Here is a 25860-nt window from a genome sequence, read left to right on the forward strand (position 1 = left end):
AGAAGTTATCAATATTCATGGACACTACAAGGTAAATCAAGGTATACTATAAACAACTCTATGTCCAAAACTCAATAATTTAGATGAAATGGACCATTCCTTTAAAGACAAATTATCAAAACTCACAAAAGGAGAAAATACAATTTGAATAGCTTAATATTTATTACAGAATTATAACTTAATTACATTCTCCTCAAAAAATCATTGAGTAGAAATAACGTTGTAAATTCTATCAAACATTTTAGTTTAGAAATGTACCAGATCTTCACAATCCCTTTCAGAACTTAGAAGCCAAAGCAATACTTCTTAAGTCTTTCTGTGAGACCAGCATTATTACCCTAATACTAAACTAGATGAAGGTATTATGAGGAAGGAAAACTAGAGATTGGTATCTCTTCTAATCATAGACAAATTTTTTCAACAAAATATTAACAAAGCAAATCCAAAAATGTATATAAAAATTACATACCACAAGAAAGAAAGATTTATTTCAGGAATCAAGGTTGGTTCAGCATTAGAAAACAAATCAATACAATCTAGTATATCAAGAGACCTAAGAAGAAAAATATTATGATCTCATTAATTAGTGCAAAAAAAAAATGCTTTTAACAAAATCCACTACCACTCATGATAATGCAAGCTAGGAATAGAAGAAGACTACCTCTATGTGATTAAAAAAAGAAAAAAATCTGTAAAAATAACTCCAGCCTACTTTATACTCAGTGAGGAGGAACTGACGGTTTTCCTCCTAAGATCAAGAATAAGGCAAGAATTGCCTCCCTTATCCCTCACATTCAAAAGGTTAGGACTGGAAAGTATTTGGGGAATACACTACTTAACCCACAAAACAGCACAAGGAGAATATAGGAATTCACTGTAATATCTCTACCATAATTTTTAAAATCTAAATGTTTTAAAATAAAAAGTTACTTCAAAGAGAAATAATAATAAATGAAAATTACTGGAAATCCTAATATGAATGCAAATTTTTTTCAGAAAATATTTCCTTAGTTTCATGGTTTGAAAACCAAGAGGTTTATTTAATATCCAGAGATAAAATACCTCAAGTTCACATTACATTCTTTTTTTTTTTTAAGATTTATTTATTTATTTGACAGAGAGAGAGATCACAAGTAGGCAGAGAAGCAGGCAGAGAGAGAGGAGGAAGCAGGCTCCCTGCTGAGCAGAGAGCCCGATGAGGGGCTTGATTCCAGGACCCTGGGATCATGACCTGAGCCGAAGGCAGAGGCTTTAACCCACTGAGCCACCCAGGCGCCCCTCACATGACATTCTGATTCAAATTTGAGACCACAGAGATTTACTTAGCTTCCTTATTATACCTCTATAACCTTTGTCCATACAATGAACTATGGTTCTCAGGTACACAAGGTGTGGTAGACCCAGAGATAAGCCACCCAGATCTCCATTCAAGGTAGAATTCACTTTCCAGTTCATGAGAGTACATTTGACAGAGAGCCTTCAGTCTCAGTTCCCTCAGAGTCTGTCTCAACTGCAAAGAACCCTTCTCATGAGCCTATGCCATTTCCTGGTTTATGACTGTGATGACTGAGCAAGGTAGTGCTATAAAAGCCCTGCCATTTTTACTCAACATGAGGCATTCTGATGGACACTATTCACTCCAGAGTTTCTCTCCATGGGAAGCTAAGGCTTTACTGGCTTGCATTGCAGTTTTACTTTTTTTGTGTGCCAAATAGTGCTTTTTCTCTCTTCTCCTCATAGCTAATGATCACTAATAAAATGATGTATCTCAAATTCTTGTTTTAACATCTGTTACTAGAGAAACTAACCTGTGGAACAGGTGAAAGTAAAATGAAAATAGCCCATAATGACTCCATTATTACACAAAGTCACATAATTACTCTGGATTATACACATAGCAGTTTCGGTATAAGCTTTGTTTAAAATTCATTTTATTTAATGCTATTGACCAAGAATTGCATTTCAGGCACATGTATGATGCATGATAAGGGGGGAATACTTTACAGAGAGAGCTTACCAAATATTTGCAAAATACTACCCAACTGATAGAGTAATTTATAAAATAAATATTACATCATGATTCAGTTGAGATTATTCGAGGCATGCAAGGAGAGTTTAACCACTAGAAAACCACTCATCAATTTACCATATTAATTATTAAAAACTGACAATTCTTTAATATAGAATATTATCTATAAAAGTTAATGAATATTCCTCATGAAGGACATCTTCTTAAAAAACTCTAGGAAACATGATATTTAGTGTAATATGTTAAAAAGTTCATTTCCTTTGAAAATAAGAAGAATTATAATACTTGCATTCAGCTGTGTACTGGAGGCTTTAGATCAAGTTTTCTCAATTTCAACAGTGTCAACATTTTGGGCTAGATAATTTTTTGTTGTAGAGGGTTGTCATGTTACTGCAGGATATTTAGCAGCATCACTAACTTCTACTCACTAGATTCTACTAGCACCCTTCACAGTTGTGATAACAAAAAATATCTTCAGACATTGCCAAGTGTTCCCTGGGAAGCAAAATTTTTACCAGTTAAGGATCATTGTTTTAGATAATATCAAATAATAAGATGAACACATAAGAATAGTAGCACTGGAAAAAAAAAAACAAAATTGTATTATCAATATGATTGCTTTTGCAAAGATTCTCAGAAATTATATCAAAAATTATAAGAATGATTTAAAGGAGGATAGACATTTATTAGAATATATTAATATTTAACACACTAAATCAGTATACTAAAATTAGTTGTAATCCTAAGCACTGGCCAGAATTGCAAAGTGTACCTTTTAAAATACTACGCATTCCTAGGTATTTACTCAAAGAATACAAAAATACTAATGCAAAAAGATACGTGCACCCAATGTTTACAACACCATTATCTACAATAACTAAATTCTGGAAGCAACTCAAGTGTTCCTCAACTGATGAATGGATAAAGATGTGTTATATATACGCAATGGTATATTACTCAGCCACAAGAAAGAATAAAATCTTGCCATTTGCAATGACATGGATGGAGCTAGAGAGTACTATGCTAAGCAAAATAAGTTGGTTAGAGGAAAATACCCTATGATTTCATTCATAAATGGAATTTAGGAAACAAATCATAGAGCAAAGGGGAAAAAGAGAGAGAGGAAAACCAAGAAACAGACTATTAACTATAGAGAACAAACTGAGGGTTACCAGAATGGAAGTGGATGGGGGATATGGGTTAAATAGGTGATGGAGATTAAGGCATACACTTGTGATGAGTATTTGGTGATGTGTGGAAGTATTGAATCACTATATTGTTAACTAATTTAACTAATTTAAATTTAAATAAAATTAGAATTTAAATTAAAAATTAATTTATTTAAATAAATTGAAATTAAAAATAATTAGAATTTAAATAAAAACTTAAAAAATACTTTAAAAAATGAATAAAAATAAGTCATTAAAACCTGGCATTTCTATTTTTTAAAAAAATGCTATATAAGGTACCAATGAAAATTAACAAAAATTATATAAGACCTTTATGAAAAAAAATTGAAATTTTTAAAATGACTTTGGAAAGGCAAATATAGGCATCACAACCACGTGCTGTAATATTATGATTAATATATTGAGTACCCCCAAATAATTTATAACTCCAAAATAATTCCAATAAAAATCCTGACATGCGGGGCACCTGGGTGGCTCAGTAGGTTAAGCCTCTGCCTTCAGCTTAGGTCATGGTCTCAGGGTCCTGGGATCAAGCCCTGCATGGGGCTCTCTGCTCAGCAGGGAGCCTGCTTCCTCCTGTCTCTCTACCTGGCTCTCTGCCTACTTGTGATCTCTCTCTCTCTATATCAAATAAATAAATAAAGTCTTTAACAATAAATAAATAAATAAATAAAAATCCTGACATGGATTTTATTGGAATATGAACACCTGATTATTAAATGTATGTAAATAAAAAAGGGAACAGAAGAGCCAAGACAATTTTGGGGAAGAAAACCAAGATAGAAGGACATGTCTTACTAATAACTAGAGTTGTTATAATTATGACCCCCTGGAACAAGATCAGGAATAAATGGGGGGAAAAAAAATACACACACAACACAATTCTTTTTAACAGAATGAACTATCTGTTGATGTATGCACAAATTGCATTGCAAATGAATGAGAAAAATATGTAATTTTTAATAGATGGTGCTATAAAAACTGGTCATGCTAATAAAAGAATTAAATAAATTTGGATTTTACTTAAATAGATAAAGCGACCCAGAAAATTTAGATTTTCATATCTAAATATGAAACGCAAATATTTAAAATTTAGAAGAAAATAAATGAGTAAATATTATGGTATTGGCATAGGAAAGATTATTAAACTCAATTACATGAAAATTGAAAACTTATGTGCATAAAGATTGCCATAAAATATGAAAAGAAGGTGAAAATAGGAAGATATTTGCCATTCATATTGTCATAATAAAAAGATACTTAGTTCATGAAATACATAAAAAACTCCATATTAACAAAAAAAAAAAGAGAAACATTCCCTAAGAAGGGATGTACAAAAGATATAACCAAGAAATTCAGTAGTGAGAAAACACAGATGGTAAATAAACATGAAAATATGTTCAACCTTAACAGTAATGAGGGAAATGCAAATTAACACCAGAGTGAAAGCTTTTCATACTGTAATACTGGCAAGATGTTTTTATCAAATATTGGGGAGACTGGAGAGCAACACCAAATTATATGTAATGCTGTTGAGATGGTAAATTGGTTCATCTATTTTGGAGTTCATCTATTTGGAGTAATATCTTATACAATTGAATATCTACAGAACTTGTGATCCAAAATTTTTATACCCTTTATATGCTCTAGATTAGGATTCTATTATAAAATAGATAAACTATGCCCACTATGTCCCAGGCCAGTTGTCCTATTTGTTTATGGCCAATGTGCTAAGAATGGTTTCCATATTTTTAAATGGTAATATTTTAAGTCATATTCAAGTACCTACATAATATCTTTGATACCACCTCTTGGCCAGGAAAACTAAAACCTACCATCTACCCCTTTAAGCAAAAGGTGGCTGAGCCCTGTTCTCTAGAGAAACTCTTATTCTTAAGGGAATCAGTACAGAATTTTACATAGGCATTATTATTTCTAAACATAAATAGTGGAAAACCTGAGATACCTGAAATTTCCATTAATAGGTAAAGGGAGAATAAAATGCATTCTTATACTGAAATACTTACTACAGGCGGTGAAATGAATGGACAAAAGTCCCCCATATATGTATACATACATTTTTAATACTATACACTGTTCAAAATAAATTTTGTAGAAATATTTACCTTTTATGTGAAGTTTAAAAAGCGTGTAATATAAAACTACTTAAAAAGATATATGCACATCCAATAAAGGCATAAAGATATGCGTGGAAATGTTAAAGAAAGTTAATTTTAACACTTAAACTCCTGTGAAATGACAAAAGATGTAATTGGGGAGGACTAAACATGGTGCTTCAACTCTATCCATGATCTGCACATCCATGGTAACTTTCTCAAGATTGAGAACCTGGCATTGGCACATTTCTATTAATTAAACTCAAGATTTTATTTTGATTTCATCAGTTTTTCCATCATGGTCTCTTTCTGTTCTGGGATCCAATGCAGTGTGCTTCACCGTATTTAGTTGTTATCTCTTCTCGGTCTCTTCTGGTCTCAGGTTCTCTTGGTGTTCATGACTTGTGACAGTGTGGAGGAGTACTGATATGTCCTGCAGTGCCTTACAATCTGGGCTTCTCTGAAGTTTTCCTTATGATGACACCAGGGCTATGGATTTCTGCAAGAATAGTGTAGACATAAGTATTCTTCTTTTCACATCATTTTAGACACACGTGATACTCACATGGCATAACCAACTCAGACAGTTGTTTCATCCATTGGTTAGGGTAGATTTGCACGGATTTTTCCACTGTATGAGCACATGTGTATTTTTTGTTTTTGTTCATTTGTTTGTTTGTTTGTTTTGTTTTTCTTTCCCTACCCTGTTCTTTGGAAGTGAGGAGTCAATAATCTTACCCACTTCAAGTCCAGTGATGGTGGCCTGACGGATGGGGTTGTCCATGGAAATGAAGTTCCACCACTGGGAGAGAGACATCTTTATGTCCGTAATTCATTTTGAGAGACAATTAAAATTAAAGCCAAAAAGTTCTAATGGGGGGATTGAACACTTTATTTCTACTCATTAAACTTTATCATCAATATTGTATTAACTTAATATTATTTAATCAACTTTTAGTCCTATGGAGTAGCAGAAGTGGTAATGTGTTAAGCATTAGCTGACATAACTTTAGGCAGGAATAATTGGTCTTGGTCAGGGTAGACTTTTCTGAACAAAAAACGTTTTTAAGCAAACCTATTGTTCTATACACTTTTATTGATAATAACGTATGTATTTAATTTGGTTCTCCTTGAGGTCTTCTTTTATTCCCTTTCATTTAGAGTAAGTCAGAATGCATAACCCTCACTGAGTGGCTCAGTGGGTTAAGCCTCTGTCTTTGGCTCAGGTCATGATCTTAGGTCCTGGTATCGAGCCCCACATCGGGCTCTCTGATCAGCGGGGAGCCTGCTTCCCCCCCTTCTTCCTCTGCCTGCCTCTCTGTGTACTTGTGATCTCTGTCTGTCAAATAAACAAAATCTTAAAAAAAAAAGAGTAAGTCAGAATGCAATTCGTAATATCCTGTATGTAACTACATTTCCTGTTCACTGCAAAGATTATTTTTTTTCTGATGAGCATTGAATGTAACCTTGTGTTTATGAGAATATTGAAAAAAATAGATGAAAACTCTCAAAGTGTAGTATTCTTTGAAGCTTAATGGAAAAAGAACTCACCAAACTATATCCTATTTTACTAACAGGTATTAGAAGGCTCAGCAATCTTTAACTGTTCCATGAATTGTGTTTACTCTATTGTCTTAACAAAGTCATTTATTTCCTGTGTGTTGATTACATTCCATGTATATACCCAGCAATGGGGGGATCTGTTAGTGGAAGAAACGCCAACACTGAAGTCAGATATTTGATTCTTCTCTGTCAATTTACTAGTCTTGGGATTTTAGAGAATTTATATTAATTTGTTTCCTTTTTCCTCATTTATAAAATGTGACAGTTAGTCACTAAGTTTTAAGGTTGTTGTAAAGAGAGAAAACAATGCCTGTAGAGATTGCAGTGTATGCCATAGGAGATGCACAGAACTTTTTTTTTTTTTTCTTAACTTTCTGCCTTTATCTTGAGAATCAGGCAGGCCTGTGTTCAAATCCCAGCTAGACCATTTCCTTTCTCCTTGAAAGTGTGAAAAGTTCTTTAACTTTGACTCCCATCTTCCCTTTTGGAAGGGAATAATACATTACCTATCTGTCATATCTACAGCAATCTCATTGATGCTAATGACAAATATAAGTACCGGACCATATTCCTGATAATATGGTTGCTTAAGATTTCATTTTCTTTTTTTTTCCTCCTCATCAAGAACAAATAACTATTTGTATTCTAGTGATTATTCACAATTTTAACTCTTATTTTAAAAATTAGGAAAATGCTATGGGCCAATTCACAAATATTACGCACTCCTAAATGGAGGGATAAAGACCAGGTAAAACTAGTTTCATAAGTGATGCAACTGTAACCCAATAGTAGGGATCAAGCCCTGCGTTGGTCTTAACACTCAGCATGGAGTTTGCTTGAGATTCTTTGTCTCTCTCCCTGCCCCTCCTGCTTGTTCTCTCTCTCAAATAAATAAGTCTTTTAAAAATCCTGTGCTATAATATAAGATAGCTGTGCAAGACAGCCCAGTAAAATTGGCTATTTATTTTACTAACTCATATGTGTCTTACCTACTTAGAAATGATTTAAAGTGGACCCTGGGACTGCTAGGAAAATCTGTGTTTCCGCCCTGACTTGGCTTCTTACAGTCTATAGAGCCAACAATAAAGTAGTGAACCATTCTGATCTAGTTTCCTAGTCTCTAAATAGCAATATTGATAAAAACTGTTCAGGGTAGTTGTAACAATTAAATGAGATGCAATATGGTATGCAATTCATGTATCTGCAGTGCATAATATGTATGCTTGGTAACTGAAAGGAGTGATACATGATTATTGATTATTCCATTTTGGATTCCTTATGCTTATTTTGAATCTGTCTGTAGAACTCAGAGCTAAAGGCTCAAGTGACTTTCTAAAGGAAGTCCTTAACATTTTAGGTTTTGAGTCTTTGTTCTTGCCCAGCAAGAAGCTTCAGGTGTTCCCTCTCACGGAGCCCTCTGCCTGCAGCAGGGTGGGCGGCACTGACAGTGGCCTGGCTAACTACCAGCTTACCAGGAGGGGAACTTGCTTAATTGCCTGAATTCTGGCTTCACAAAGCAGCTTTCACACCTAAAGCTGGAGCAGTTCACATCTGTGGCTGTCAGGCTTCTGCCTTGCAGATGAAGAAATCAGCTGTGCCTGGTTCCCACAGGATACCCAGGGGGTCCAAGCCTCATGCATAAAGTCAAAACACATAAGCTCATTTCCATATAGAATACAAATAACATATTCATTTAATAAGATAACTCCTGAAACTTACTGCACATATTATTTTAAGCTCCGGTGCAGGTAATTAACAATCCTGCTTAGGAAAAATCGATGAAACCTTTAGATCAAAACTGAATTCCTTTCATTTTATTTGCACATGTGTTATCTCTGTGTGCATTCACAGTACTTTACTTAAATACGCTCATCCAGAACATTTTTTTTCTTTAATATCAAGATAATTTTTGGTATTACCTCAGGCTATGTGTTGTGTGGGTGTGTGCCTGTATGAGCATATGTGCACACGTGCATGTACAAATGCAGTAAAAAGGAACTGGGGAGAAAGCGAGGGGATTTATTAGCTTTTATAAATATAGGTGCATTATTCATCTGATAGAAAATGTATATTTTTACTGCTGTGCCATCAAAAGAATCACTAGCTGCTTATAGAGTGTAGGAATTCACAGGGTACTATGCCATAAAGTATCATGCTTGACTTCACTTCTGAGAGCACCAACTGGGTTTAATAATGATCCCTCTGATGGTGAGAGTTTAATTACTCAGCTACTGCTCAGTAGAGCAACTGCATAAACAGGAGAGAATGCACGTCTTGGGCAATTTTGCAAACTTTCATTATTACTAATCATTGGTTTTGTAGGGTTTCAACTTAGCTAAGCTGCAACTACATTTCTCCAGAATTTCCTTCTCTACGTGATTCCTGGTTAGGGTTAGCCACAAGAAATATATGTGCAAGGTAGAGAATGTAGAAAGAGAAGTAAACCGGAAGTCTTTATACTCTGAAGTTTCCTGAGAGGCACCCTGGCCACTGAGGCTCACACGGTGCAGCTGACCTGCATGCTCATCCTGTAGTTGTGGGTAGCAGGTGGGGCGATAGCTCTTGCAACTTCTTCTGGACCTCCTGGTCCAGTTTCCTCAGTTCCTAGGCCAGAAATGTGTGCAGCTTGGCAGCCCCAAGAGATATATTTCCAACTACTTTGAACTGACATCGATTTCCAAATTAATTTTACCTAGGCTCCTAGTGTCAGTAATCTAAATCAGAGGTTGAAATTCAAAGCCAAAATATATCAGTTTTAATGCACTGTCTCTTGAGTATGTGTCACAAAATACATACAGGTGCTCCACCATGTCTTCAGAAGTAGGACTCTTAATAGTAATGCTTTTTATTGACAATTACTGTTTCTATTAATGGGGGTTATTTTCTTATCTCTTTTGACCTTATTGTTGTAACTGTTATTTTAAGCCTAGGAGGAGGAGAGCAGGTGTCCCTGCAAAGTAAGACATGCATCAGCAATGTTCAACTTGTAGCTACTTTAGTTAAGGCAGCCTTACATGTAAGTATCAATTGCTGTGTGAGCTGATTTTCAAGTTGCGGCTGAGAAACCCTCCTGACCCAACTCCCAGGTACTTAGAAAATGAGAAGGGGTATCTTTACTGCCAGTTTGTAACAATGTCTTTTTCCTTATTATTAGTGATACCCCCCTTTTGTTAAAGATCTGTAATTTCTGAAGACCCCTGACAAACTCTCCAATACACAGAAGAACTCTTAAAGCTGCTACCCCCTCAAAAGAAATTAATTATATAAATTAATAGTTGTTATTTTGAAAAGCTGATGGGCACAGGCGAACTTAATCATAGGACAGAATGATGATGGAGGAAAGGGGTAAAAGATTGAAGTGAGACATTGTCACTACCTAAAAAGTGGGTCCAAAAGAACAGTAGAGTTGGTAACAGCTTAGACTTCTATTGTTTACAGATATTAAAATTTTCCAGATGAATGTTTGTTCCCTCTGTGGAGAAGGCTGACCTTAAAGTACCAGGATAGCAGAAGGAACATTTGCTTTAATTTACATTAGATCTTTGCTTTATTAGAAACATAAATGACACCTTTGCTTCATTCATTGATGGCTCAGGTAGGGTGTGCCAGCTTGCTGACAGTAAGTTAAAGAGTAAGACAGTCATAATGGTGCTGGGTGTCTGTGTGCAGAGATGTATGGAAGTGAGATCTTTGCAATATTTATATAATCATGACCAGAAAAGCCCAATTTTGACCTGAAATGATCTTCATTAAGTTCATTGTGTCTCCCACCAGATTTCTCTCCATGTTTAGATGTTATTTACAAACACTTCATACTCCTTAGCAAGCAATGTAGCTTTCTGACAAAGCACTTCATGAATGTAATGAATGTCCCTCCTTAAGCCATGGAGATGTCACATTTATTTACGTCCATGGCTCACAGTTATGAACTTCTAATATGCTGTTGTGCCTCATGGAGTAGTAACTCATGGAGCAGGCTTGCCTTGAATGTCTATGATGAGAGTTTTCAGATCCGAAAACTCTGGCTTTCTTTTCTTTTCTTTTTTTCTTTTTTTTCCTGGCAACCGGTTTGATTTCCTTTCTACTCATTATTCTTACAGGTTTGCACATTCAAATAAGAATTTTATTAGGCTATGTTATTTTATTCCAAATTTACTTTTTCTCAGACTCCTAATTTTCATTCACTGATAGGTGGACTGATCGATATATGTATATAGCTATATATATATAGATAGATAGATAGATATAAACAAAGACATAGTTGATTTATAGACATAAGCAAATAGGCTGTTATATTTGAAAAGTATAAGAGTATACTAAGCAAGAGTTATAGCCTGGAGAACTACCTTTCAGCTTTTGGAGAAGACCAAAATTTGCATATTGCAGTTATAATGGGGAATACGGTGGAATGAGGGCTGGAAACGGGAAGAAATGAAATCCTGATTGTATAAACTCTCCTCCATAACTTCTCTACCAGAAGTAAAGAACACCCAGAGAAAAGTTTTTACCCTCTGACATTTAGGATTTCCTGATAATAATTATTGACTTTCTGACTAATATGAAACCAAATCTGCCAGTAGAACAATTCTCACCCACATACAGATTCCATCAGCATTTTACAGACTCATTTTTCCCAATACAGATAGAAAATAATATCACCAAACATTTCAGAAATCCTGTAACAGGAGGAAAAGAGACCAAGATGAAAAAGGAGAAAAATTATTCTGGAGTAAACAATAATACTACATATTTAGAAGAAAATAATCTTCAAAAGAAGATATTATACTCATTGAACAAGAAAACAAAAGGCTGTGGAAAAAATTAATACTGAGGGAACAAGATAATTTGTAGAAAAGTAGGTTGAATATAAACTCAAATCTCATTGGAAGAACAAAAAGTAAGCATGAGTGATTTGATGAAATACATAAATGGTTAATCTAAAATATCAACACTCAAGTAATATGACTTTTAGAAGAATAAAGAAAAAGAAGTAATGTTAAGAAATATTTTCTAAAGAAAATAAATTCAATTTCTCACAAAGAGCATGAGTACACATATTTAAGGAACCTATTGAGTGTAAAGAAAAATTAATTTTAAAAAATATTAGTCATACCATTATCAAATTTTAAAAGAATTATAAGCCTACAAAAAATCACTAAAAATACTTTAATTCCCATTTCAGCTCCACGATGTAACAATTAAAAAGTGAGGGAAAAAGCTGAGTAGATATTTCTCCAAAAATATATATGCAGATATAAAGTATATGAAAAGACACTCAATATCCTGTTCATGAGGGAATTTCAGATTAAGGCAATAATGAAATAATATTATATACTTATTAGAATGGTCAAAATCCATAAAACTTACAAATATCAACTTCTAGAAAAATTGTAGAGTAGCAGGAACTCTCATTCATTCATGGAGGCAATGGAAAATGGTATAGCTACTTTGCAAGATAGTTTGGTAGTTTCTTACAAAGTTAAACATAGTCTTACCATATGATTGAATACCAAACTCCAAAATTATTTGTCCAGTTGGGTTAAAACTTATATCTCTACAAAAACCTCCATGTGAATATTAATAGTGTCTTTATTTGCAAACACCAAAGCTAGAAGCAATCAAAGTGTCCTTTAATAAATAAATGGATAAATAAACTGTGGTACTTCCATATAATACCATTCAATAATAAAAAGATTGATCAATCCTTTAAGCCTCAAAAAGGCATGGAGGAACTATAAACACATTCTGCTAAGATGAAGAAGCCAATCTGAAAAAAGTACATAGAAAGATTTCAATTCTATGACATTATGGAAAAGGCAAAACTAGAGATAATTAAAAATAAATAAATAACAAAAAGAAACAACAACGAAAACAAAAACCCAGTGATTTTCAGGAGTTCTGTGGCTTGGGTATAGGGAGGGGTGGGTGAAGAAGTGAGGACTGCATAAGGATAAATAAATGAAGTACAGAAGAGACTTAAGGTGGTGAAATTCTTCTGTATGATACTGTAATGATGGCTACATAATTCTATGCATTTTTCAAAACCCACATAAATTTACAACATGAAGAGTCAATCTCAATGTAAACTTTGGATTTCAATAATAGTAAATAAATATTGGTTCATTAATTTTAACAAATGTTCCACACTAATGAAAGTTGCTAAAATAGAGGAAATTATGTCAGAGGAGTGTATGGGAATTTGGTACTACCTGCTTAGTTTTCCTGCAAATCCAAAGTTGTTCTATAAAATAAAATCTATAAATTAAAAAATATTAAAATTCAAAATTCTTTTTTAAAAGATTTTATTTATTGGGGAGGGGAGGCGAACCATAAGAGACTATGGACTCTGAAAAACAACCTGAGGGTTTTGAAGGGTCAGGGGTGGGAGGTTGGGGCAACTTGAGGGTTTTGAAGGGTCAGGGGTGGGAGGTTGGGGGAACAGGTGGTGGGTAATGGGGAGGGCACGTTTTGCATGGAGCACTGGGTGTTGTGCAAAAAGAATGAATACTGTTACGCTGAAAAAATAAATAAAATGGAAAAAAAAATAAAAGATTTTATTTATTAATTCAAGAGGGAGGGAGAGAAAGAGAGAGGAGGAGAAGAGAGAGAGGGACAAGCAGACTCTGTGCTAAGCACAGAGCCCAACAACAGGGCTCTAACAGGGCTGGATCCCAGGACCCTAAGATCATGACCTGAGTCTAAACCAAGAATTGGATGCCTAACTGACTCAGCCACCTAGATGCCCCCCTTCAAACTTCTTAATAAATAGGTTTCCATTTTAGAATTATGCATCAAGCTAAGGGTCATTCAGAATGAATATAGAATAAAGACAGATTTATAATACAAATTTCAGAATATGTATGCCCTGTTCTGTTCCACGAAGGTACTTCAGCCAATGTGGAAGTCAGCCAGAATAAAGCAAGGTACAAAAAATGGTAATCCAAACTTGGGAAAGGAGAATGCGAAGACCTAGGGTATCTCTAGGAGAGAGTTCCTAACCAGTAAAGAAGGACTAGAAAACCACGAGCCACAAGAGCAGAGGGCAGAGAGTACTGGGAGGTAATCAGAAAAAACAAACAAACAAACAAACAAAAAAACCCCTTAATTAGACAGAGAATTGAAACAAAAAATGAATAAATGATAAAGACAAGTAGAATAGAAATTAAAGAAATGCAATTTGATTCTTTAGAGAAACCAAATATATATATGAAATAAAGAAAATGATAATTATAGCTCCCAGTTATAAATTAAATAATGTAGAGTCATAGTAACATTAGTATTCTTTGTGATTTTTTTAGTGTTAAAATTCATTCAACCTGAGAACCAAACATTATAAAGATTTAATTACAGTTATAGTAAAACTATCAATTCAGTCAGCTTAGTGTGAAAAGAAAAATAAATGAAACTGTCTTAGTTTGGACTGCTATCACAAAGCACCACAGATTGGGTGGCTTATAAACAACAGAAGCTTCCTTCTCCCAGTTTTGGAGTTTGCAAGTCAGAGATCAGGGTGACAGCATGGTCAGGTTCTAGTGAGGGACCTCATCTGGGGTGGAGACTGCCAACTTCTCATGGCATCCGTGCACGGCAGAGAAGAGTGAGGAAGCAAGCTCTGGTGTGACTCTTAGAAGGATGTTGATTCCATCATGAAGACCCCATAGTCATAAATTCATCTATACCAAGACCCTACCTCCTAAAACCATCATACTGAGGGTAAAGTTTCAACACATAAATGTTGTGGGAACACAAACACTTAGTCCATAACACTCATATAAACAGTAAAAAGAACTAAAACAGGGTAAAACATCCCCAAACTGGATATATTCTATAAATATTCAACTATTTCCCAAGGCCCATCTTAAGAAAGGAAAGGAAAGGAAAGGAAAAAGAAAAGAGGAAAGTCAAAGAAAGGAAAAAGAAAAGAAAAGAAAAAAAAGAAAAGGAAAGAAAAGAAAAAGAAAAAGTGATCTCCCTTGACTGCATACACACAGGGATCAGCCCCTTTCTCTGCTCTGCTTTACAGCAAATTCTTTTTGAGGGATACATAAAATCCCTGTTTTCTTTCTCCACCTGGCATTGTTGTAGTGGATACTTTTTTTTTTTTTCTCATTTTATTTATTTTTTCAGCGTAACAGTATTCATTCTTTTTGCACAACACCCAGTGCTCCATGCAAAACGTGCCCTCCCCATTACCCACCACCTGTTCCCCCAACCTCCCACCCCTGACCCTTCAAAACCCTCAGGTTGCCCCAACCTCCCACCCCTGACCCTTCAAAACCCTCAGGTTGTTTTTCAGAGTCCATAGTCTCTTATGGTTCGCTTCCCCTCCCCAATGTCCATAGCCCGCTCCCCCTCCCCCAATCCCACCTCCCCGCAGCAACCCCCAGTTTGTTTTGTGAGATTAAGAGTCATTTATGAAGAATAAATGGATACTTTTTTTAATGGTCTTCAATCAGACTTCTGTTACCAAACTTGACTGAGCCTGACCTTGGCAAGGTAACCACTCATGTCCCAAGCACAAACCCATGTCTACTGATGCCTCTTGAGCCCTTATGACTGAAAGGCTGTTTCTCCCAGCACTGTATAGGTTTTGCTCTTACTCCAAAAATTCTTCTTCTTAAGTCTTTTTTTGCAAGCATGTCATCTTCTGAGAAACACAATATTCTATCCTGATCACACTTTTCTTTTCTGTATACACGTCCTTCAAGTGATCTTTGGGTCTCTGTACGTCAGTAACTCTTGAAGCTGAATTTCTACTACCAACATCTCTGAGCTCCAGATGATGAATCTGTAATATCTGCTTGGCTGAATACTTGGCATCTTAATCTTAATATGGACCAAAAAATGTATTGATTTTACCTTTATACTTGTTTCTCTCCCAATTTTTCTCATCCTGTATAAATGGCAGCAATATCAGTAAGCTAAAATCTAAAAATTATCTTTGATTTAAGTTCCCAAGACCTTAGATCTTGTCAACTTGCCCTCAGAACATAGGAATTCATTATTTTTTCCTGTATATGAATTAAGTGAGTTCAATATACTCTAATATCGGGTCTATCATAGTGGAATATTCTAGCAGGATGCATCACTCCCTCTCAACTCATTTTTTTAAAAAAAGAAGCTAATGTGACATTTTTAAGTAAAAAGTAATTCATATCATGATTTTTTTTTCTAAGAAGTCTCTATTGCTTCCTAACAAACCTGGAATAAAATCCAAGTTTTTAGATTTAATGCTTCTAAGACCAGGTCTCCCCAGAAACAGATCCTGAAACCTCTGAAAGGTGATGTAGAATGTGTTTCAGATTGTTTTATTACAGTGTTCCAGACTGTATTACTACTAGTTTTTTAAGAAAACTAGAATATATACTGCTGTGACTGGGATATTGGTGTCTCGCCAAAATTCATATGTCAAAACCCTAATCCCAATGTGTTGGTATTTGGAGGTCAGGCCTTTTGAGAATGAGGGGCCCTCATTAGTATTTGCCTAGAAGAGACACAGAGCAATGATCCCTCTTTCAAACTTGAGATACAGCAAGAAGGCAGCCTTCTATGAACAAGGAAGAAGGCTCTCACCAGACTCTGAATCTGCCAGCATCTTGATATTGGATTTCTTACTCTCCAGAAATGTGAGAAATTAATTAATGTCTGTTGTTTAAGCACCCAGTCTATAATTTGTTATAGAAGCCCTAACTGCCTAAGATACTTTCATCACTCATCTGCCAAAGGTTACACTCAGGTGCTTCCAGAATGCCTAGCTTTCCAGAGAGGAAAATCTCTCAGCAAAAAAGAATCTTAGCTGTAGAACACTGTGTTCCTCTACAGGGACAATGAGTATGGAAAAGACATGGCATTTGATAACCTCTGATGTGCCTGTATTGCAAAGAACAGCATGACCTCCCTCTGATTCTTTGACCCTAACTTTCTTTCATGTCCCTTCTTTCCCTATCACCCTGACTTCTTTCTATTCATAAATACATAAACTGCTTTCTGCTCTCTAGCCTAAGCATCAACTTGTCTCTGTGCCTAAAAAACTTCCTCTTCTCTTGCTGTAGATCTCTGTGTAGTCCTGAGAGAGGACTTCTTACAGCAGGTGCTCTGGTACTCCTATCATATCCCCTTAGTACCCGGGTCCTTTGTTTACTTACCTTCATTTCTCTGTTGGAATAAAAACTCCCTGATTGTAAGGGCTGTGGCAACTATATTTCAAAACAATGGTAGACAACTGTTAAATTTAGAAATGAATATTTATAGAATAAAAAAAAATCCTCATTTTACCAACTGAGAAGTTAAGAGATTTTACGGATTAAGAGATCATGGTAAAGAGAGTCAGCTCGAATAATCAACTTCCCTGACCCCACAATCCGCTGGTTGTTGACAATTGACAAATCATTAACCTCTGTTCACCTCAGTCACTTGGATGGGATAATAACAGCACCCACCTTACGTGGCTATTATGTGTAATTGATATGGATACAGTGGTTAGAATAGCCTTGTTCATAACAAACACTTTAGAAAGAGATAGAAGCATCTGTATTTGATAATTGGGTTTACGTAGAGAATGTTATATTCTTAAGTATCAAAATAGGAAATATAGATAATTTCAAAAATTAGAATATGGTTAGATAAACTTATTATTTTAGCAATATAGGGGTAACTAATAAAAGAAATAGGTCAGTTAAACCCCACCCCCCTGATACAGAATGAGGAATAAAAAGATATGAAGCAGAAATTAGGTGATTTATTTAACACGATACAGGTATTACTTGGATGACTGTATTTTTTTTAAGTAAAAAACATTTTAAAGTAAACAATACAACAGAGGAAACAATAGTCTTTTCAACAAATGATGCTGGAACCACTTGATATCCACATACAAAAAAAAAAAAAATGTAAACATAGACTTTGCACCCTTCACAAAAAATCAATCAAAATGTATCGCAAACCTAAATGTAAAATATAAGATTATAAAACTTCTAGAAGATATCTTAGGAGAAAATCTAGATGACTTTGTGTTTGACCATGGGATTTTAGATGTAATACCATAGGCACAACTCATAAAAGAAAGAATTGATAAGTGGAACTTGATTAAAACTAAAAAAATTTGCTCCACAAAAGACGCTATCAAGACAATTATAAGATAAGTCACAGACTGGGAAAAAATGTTTGCAAAAAGACATATTTGATAGAGAATTGTTATCCAAAATATACACAAAGAACTCTTAAAACTCAACAATAAGACAACAAGCAATTAAAAAATAAGCCAGAGACCTTTACAGATACTTCATCACACAAGATATATGAATAGAAAATCAACATCTGAAAAGGTGTTCCTCATTAAATGCCAGAGAAACAGCAATTAAAACAACAATGGCATACCACTATACACCTATTAGAATAGCCATAATCTGGAATACTGACAACACCAAATGCTGGCAAGGAAGTGAAGCAGTAAGAACTCTCTTTCATTGCCAGTGGGAAATGCAAAATGGTATGTCCATCCTAGAAGACTATTTGGCAGTTACAAAACTATACTCTTACCATACAATCAGTCATGCCCCTTGATATTTACCCAAAAAGTTTGAAGACATATATGCTCCCAGAAAATTAGCACATGAATGTTCATTCCAGCTTTACTCATAATTGCCAACGGTTGTAGGCAATAAAGATGTCCTTTGGCCAGTGAATGGGTAAACAAACTGTCCATTCAGACAATGGGATATATTCAGCACTTATAAGAAATGAACTGTCAAATCATGAAAAGATAAGGAGTAACCTGAAATGCACATTATTAAGTGAAAGAAGCCAACCTAAAAAGGCTGCTTACTATATAACGACCATATAACCTTCTGGGAAAAGCATGACTATGGAGATCATAAAAAGATGAGTGGCTGGCGCCGGTTAGGGAGAAGGATGAACAGGAGCAGCACAGAGAATTTTGAGTATCTGCATGTGTGTGTGTATGTGTGTTATGTTAGTCACCATAAAATATATCATTAGTTTTTGATTCAGTGTTCCGAGATTCATTCTTTATGTACAACACCCAGTGCTCCATGCAATACATGCCTTCCTTAATACCCATCACCAGGCTCACCCATGCCCCCGCCCCTTCCCCTCTAAAACCCACAGTTTCTCAGAGTCCACAGTCTCTCATGGTTCATCTCCGCCTCTGATTTGCCCCAATTCCCTTTTCCTTTCCTTCTCCTAATGTCCTCCCTGTTATTCCTTGTGTTCCACAAGTAAGTGAAACCATATGATAATTGACTTTCTCTGCTTGACTTATTTCACTCAGCATAATCTCCTCAGTTCTGTCCATGTTGGTGCAAAGTTGAGTATTCATCCTTTCTGATGGCTGAGTAATATTCCATCATGTTTATGGACCACATCTTCTTTATCCCTTCATCTGTTGAAGGGCATCTTGGCTCTTTCCACAGTTTGGCAACTGTGGACACTGCTACTATGAACATTGGGGTACATATGGCCCTTCTTTTCACTACATCTGTATCTTTTAAAAAATACTCTGTATAATACTATAATGGTGGGTACATGTTACTATACATTTACCCAAACCCATGGAATTTACAACATCTAGAGTGAATTGTAATGTAAATTTGACAGACTGTAGGTAACAAGGCTGTGTTGATATAAATTCATCAATTGTAACACATGTACCACTCTGGTAGGGATTGATGATAATAGGGAAGTCTATGAATGTGTGGGGGGGGAGCAGCAGGTATATGGAAAACTCTGTACTTTCTGTTCAATTGTGCTGTGAACCTAAAACCACTCTAAAAAGTCTATTAATAAAAAAATAAAAACAAACTGAATTACAAATATTACTATCCTTTTATAATTAGATACATAAAAATATAGCACAAAAAATAAAGTAGACAAAAGCAAAGCCCTGTTTGTAATTTCTTAAAGAATAGGCTTACTTTTTGATCTTGAAGTTTTAAATCCTCATTTGCATGAAATAACACTTCTAAATAAAGCTTCAGTTCAACCCTTGGATTTACTTTATTTAAATTTACTATTCAAAGATGAACATTTTAGAAGTTCACTTGATTAAAATTCTTAAACCGATTTTCTTCTCCTCTGATATTATTTCATACTATTACAATTTTTTCATAAGGATTCTGTTTTAACAAAATGAACTTCAGTCACAGCAAACATTTTTTCATCATGGATTAACTGTATATAGGTCAGGATAAACATTTCTGATTAACAAAGTAGCTTACTGCAAACATAAATACTCACATGTTGAAATTTTACAGTGATGAAATGTATACTATAGGAAATTAAAGTCCTTAGCAAAATCACCATAATCATATAATTTTGTAAATATGTACTCATTTTTTCTATGTATATACTTCATTCCTTTCACAAATATTGACCTTTGCCTCCATAGGCACTATGCTAGACAAGTGACACAAAAGAATGAGAAAAAATAGACATTTTCTCTACTCACTTGGTACATCCAGTGTGGTGAAAAAGATGTATTTATATGGCAATTTTCATAATGGTGAAAGACAGTTTGAAACTTCTTGGTAAGAAAAGGTACATTATACTATAAGATAAATAATGTGAAATACTTGTCATAATTGGGTGGGATCCAAGAAAGCTAAGTGATTATTACTATTCAAAATTGTAATTAAATACTGTTCAACAAATGGATGTTTTTTACTTAATAGAACAATTTGGATATGTGTCTGTAAGTACATATAAGTCTATCTCCTTCTGTTTTCGTTCTGTAATTTATCTTTTGTAAGATTAGTAAGTATAAAGCATGGATATTAACAAACTATTTCAAAATATAATCTTTGATTACACCATAATTATAGGAATATATGTCTTTTGACAGCCACTACCCATATTATTTCCTGACTCTTGTCTATTCTTGGTTTTTGTTATCTGCCTAGTTATGCTGGATCCTTTGCTATGCTTGATGACTGCCTAAATTCTCCCATGAGGCACTCCTATTCCTAGCACTTATTTTAGGTTTTCTGTTTTTTGTTTTTGTCTTTTAACAATCTTGTTTTTTGTTTTTAATGTGCCGTGTTTCAGCTGCCATTAATCAAGTTTCGAGTTTCATGCAAACCTAAAAAATCTAAAAGCAGAGATACTCCAGGAGGGAAAAAACAAAATCTTCCCATTTAAGATAGAAAAGCTTCTTCCTACATTCCAATAAGAAAAACATTAGCGCCCTGGTTCCAAGTTCTTTGGACTAGTGTGTGGGCCCCCTCTCCTCCGTGACTGCCCATGAGTCTGATTCCTCCTCTCGCTTCTCCATACAACAACTTGCCAAGAGATGCCTGCCTGTGATTAATTTTAATTGCTTTGAAAAAGTTAATATTCATGGAAATTCCTGTCCCTGCAGCCACTGGGGTCACAAAGTCTAGTGTAAGCATTTTATATACATAGCACCATTGCTGTAATAACAGGACATGCTGCATTATGATATTTAAAACTTTATCAAGAGTTTTTCTAAAACTTTTTGTAATCTAAGATCCTGAAATTGATTAGTAAATTCTTGAATCATTTCTCAACAGTTCAATAGTTTAACAAAACATGTAAGTGCCTACTATGAGTCATTCTATGTGCTTGGTTCTAGTTTTGCAAAAACAAATACAAAACAAATCCAATCCTGAAGGTCCATTTTCACTAGAGAAATAAACATGACAGCATATGACACAGTTGATGATACAAAGGAAGGAATAATTAATTTTATTAAACCAAGATCAGGGAAGGCTCAAAATAAAAGCAACCTTCACATTTTCCAGTCCCGCGACTCTCGATGGTACATACTGTGCCACTTCAAATCACTATCTTTACTCATGTTGTTTCTTCTGCTTGGAATGTTTACTCTTCCCTGGCTTTTCTGGAAAATGGCTGTTTACTTTACAAAGCCGCAGATGGGCTTGACCTATTCTGTGACAAGGCTGGAGAGGGAAAGAAAGAGAGAGAAGGAGGTAGAGGTATTACAAATAACAGAGGAGCCAAACTATGGAGGGCTTCATATGCCCTACTGGATACAGATCTTGGATTTTTCTGAGAATAGTAGAGAGCTATTGAGCATTTGTAGCCAGATGGTGATATTTTCCAATTGTAAGTCTGGCATCAAGTTGGACAATATATCTTGGAGGGTAAAATGAGACTAGAGGCCGTATCCTTTCAGTGCTTCAACAGTTGGAAAGAAAAGAGTTGACAAATCGGTAGAATTAGAGCAGTGAAAGATGAAAGATTAAAGGGAATATTCAAGAGACACTCTACACTAGGGTAGTATTTTCATATCTTGTGTTATTTTAGATGTGTATTATGTGGTTGCAGAAACCTTCAAATAAGTGTGGTAGAAGAGACTGTAACAAATAACATGGTATTTGAGTGTCAAAAATATTATGTTTTCTATGTTTCCTACTAGGGGCTATGAACACAAAGTAACTCAACTTCAGGACAGAGTGGACTTCTTTTTTTTTTTTTTTTTTTTTTAAAGATTTATTTATTTGACAGATAGAGATTACAAGTAGGCAGAGAGGCAGGCAGAGAGAGAGAGAGGAGGAAGCAGGCTCCCAGCCAAGCAGAGAGCCTGATGCGGGGCTCGATCCCAGGACCCTGGGATCATGACCTGAGCCGAAGGCAGAGGCCTTAACCCGCTGAGCCACCCAGGCGCCCCCAGAGTGGACTTCTGAAGGAGAGTTCTTCAAAAAGAATTGAAATGTAATGACAAAAGGGAAAGAAAGAACACATTTCCACTTGGGGATATCAAATATCATTTTCTTAACAAAACAGGTTTCTTTGGCTGGGTCTAAGGGTAAGTGAACTTTCAAAGTCAATGGAAGATAGTCAAAAGTGGAGACCAAGTGTAAAACTTGGAGACCAAGAAGTAAAACATGTGTGTGAGTAACAGTGAATCATTCTCATCATAATTAATGGGATAATGTTTGTGGGGCATACTATTATGGTTACAGGGAATAAGACTGATGGAGGTACAATTATGATTCTCACCTCCTATTATTTTTTTAAATTTTAACAAAACTCTTAAAGTCCTAAAATCTCAGTTTCTTAATACACTTATAGGGTAATAATGTATATTTAATACATGGTACATAGTATATAGATAGCGCATACATAATACATAGTATTAAATAAGTACTATAATTATAAAAAAACACTATAAACCACAAAGCTCTAAACAAGAATATTATTGTTATTAATACATTAAAATACTCAGTTCTAATAAAAGACTACAAATTTTTAAAAATGTGTTGTTTTTTAATCTCCAGAAATAACAGAATTGATATTCGTGATTGACTATAATGGCTGTACATTTAGTGAAAATACCTCTCCACTTTTTCTTACTTATCATGTAAATACTATAAAACAGGTAAAGCAAAGCTGTTAAACTGTTTTTGAGACATGAAATATTTAATTCTCCATTCAGCCTATTTCAAGCTATATTAAAAATATTTCAAGTCACAAAATGTATACCTCACCTAAAAGTATAACTGTTTCTCTTAACCTTTTCTGAAAGGATATTTTGGTTAAAATAAAGGAATGTTTCCTTATGAAATAATATAGGTAGCCTATGTAACATGTTTTTTTTTCCTCCTTACAAATTCAACCTGAACTTGACAGTAGCAGGGTTATTGATTAGATATCATCAGTACTGACATATACAGAGAGAACACAATTTCATTTTATGGGGTGTTATGCTGTTAGATAGAATTCATTTTATGGAATGGCTATTGCTAGGCCTTTCATTATAACCACTTTGAAGAATTTTGTTTTCCATTGGAATAATATTTTCTTACACCACATTGGTTTTCTAATGGCTTATCATTTGTAAATAATTTAACAATGACCTGTTTTATGTACTGTAGTAGTATGGGGCACTTGGCAAAATGTATCAGATCCATTCAGGTATATATTTAATCTCCATACTTGAAATACACTTTTCCTTGTATCTATGTGTATATATATATATTTTTTTCTTCAATTGAGCCCAATACATGGTATTAATGTTTTATCTTATTTATTTATATCCCACCTGTTCCCATAAGGTTTTTTTTTTTTTAAAGATTTATTTATTTGACAGATAGAGATTACAAGTAGGCAGAGAGGCAGGCAGAGAGAGAGGAGGAAGCAGGCTCCCAGCTAAGCAGAGAGCCCGATGCGGGGCTCGATCCCAGCACCCCGGGATCATGACCTGAGCTGAAGGCAGAGGCTTTAACCCGCTGAGCCACCCAGGTGCCCCTCCCATAAGGTTTTGAAGTAGAATATTTGCTTGGTATGTACCAGGTACTTTCACATTTATTATCTTATTTATACAAAAATAGAAAAGGCCTGTTCCCAAGTTCCTAGTCTCAAAGCTCCACAAACTCATAAACTAACCATGGCCCAGCACAAATCATGTTGCTATTTGAAACAAGAAATTAAATTCTGCTACTTTAACACATAAGAAATACTCATTTCAACATCTTGGCAAGAATACAAATACTGTCCTAGAGGCTGAATGAATATCTCTACCTTGTGATAACAGGGCCATTGAATGGGCTGTATTTGGGGTGATAGACATTGACAGCAAGGTCGTGACAACTCAAACGTATAACGATTCTGCAGTTTACCTTTTAAAAAACTATTTTGAATTTTTCCACTAAATAAGGGAGGTGATTGAGTGAGCAATAATCAACATACCAGTGTTTGGAATGACTTACTCTTCCATGTAAATTTTAAATTTATTTTGGAGCAATCTATACACCTAATTCGCAGCTGAATGACTCCCCAAGTGAAGGCTGACACTTTCCTGTTTATCCTGCTCTCTGTGTAGGAGAAAATATTCCATTCATTTTTTGTTAGTATTATTATGATTTAATTGGTATATAAAAATGTCACAAATTTAATGCAAAAACTTGATTAGTTTAGACATGTGCATATACCTGTTTACCATCAACACATCCAAGGTATCAAACATACTTATCATCTCCAAAATTTCCTTGTGTTCTTTTGTGGATTTGGGGGAGGAGGGGAGTTTTTGTGTTTTGTTGTGTTTTGTTTTGTTTTGTTTTGCTTTGGTAAGAACGTTCAACTTAAGAACATGAAATCTGTTGTCTTACATATTTAAAAATATATGTCCCTGATCCTAAATATTCATCTTCTACTTTCCTCCCCTCTGCTCCTGCACCTTCTTTTCTTCTCATCCCCTAACCCTCTTTCTGACAAGCACACATACACATGCAAGTCTTCCTGTTTATTGTTAGGTCAATTTTGAGACGAACATGATGATTACTTACCTAGCCACCATTTAATTATTCCAATGCAACATGCTTTAAAGTATATTCTTGCATATGCTGAAAAAGAGTAGGATCTAAAGACAAAAAAAAGTGGGTTATTTTACTGATGAAAATGGTGTCAGTTTTACATGTGAGAATGCACTTAATGGTATATGCACACATACACGCACACAAACATATGCACACTCACACATTTTTTAAAAAGTATTCTTTCTCTCTTAAGTCCAAATGACTCCAATCTTGCATGCAAGGGAGAAAAAAAAGAGAGAGAGATTCTAGAATTTCTTTCTTCTGCTTATGCTGAGTTCTTTATGGAAAAACTAAGCCAAGAACAAAATGTTCTCTCTTTTTGATGAATAGCTGTTTCCATTTTAAAAGGAATATCTTTCCTTTCAAAAAATTGTAAAATAGAATTATTTAAAAAATAACTCCATCTGGCTCATTGTAGGGTATCATTTAAAAGTATACACTGGGTCTAAGGTATTTCACTTGGTCGTGAAAGTTAATGTGTACCTATACTACGTATCTCATTAATTTAATTCCTTATGTCTGGAATTGAGTTTGAGACTCAATGGTTACATAAATATTGATATTGACAGTATTTTCAGGACCACCAATATTGGAGGACCACCAATTATCTCAGTAAAGCCAAAAAATAATGACCAGCCAAAAGTGGC

The sequence above is a fragment of the Meles meles genome, chromosome 5 (assembly GCF_922984935.1).
Source record: "Meles meles chromosome 5, mMelMel3.1 paternal haplotype, whole genome shotgun sequence".
NCBI lineage: Eukaryota > Metazoa > Chordata > Mammalia > Carnivora > Mustelidae > Meles > Meles meles.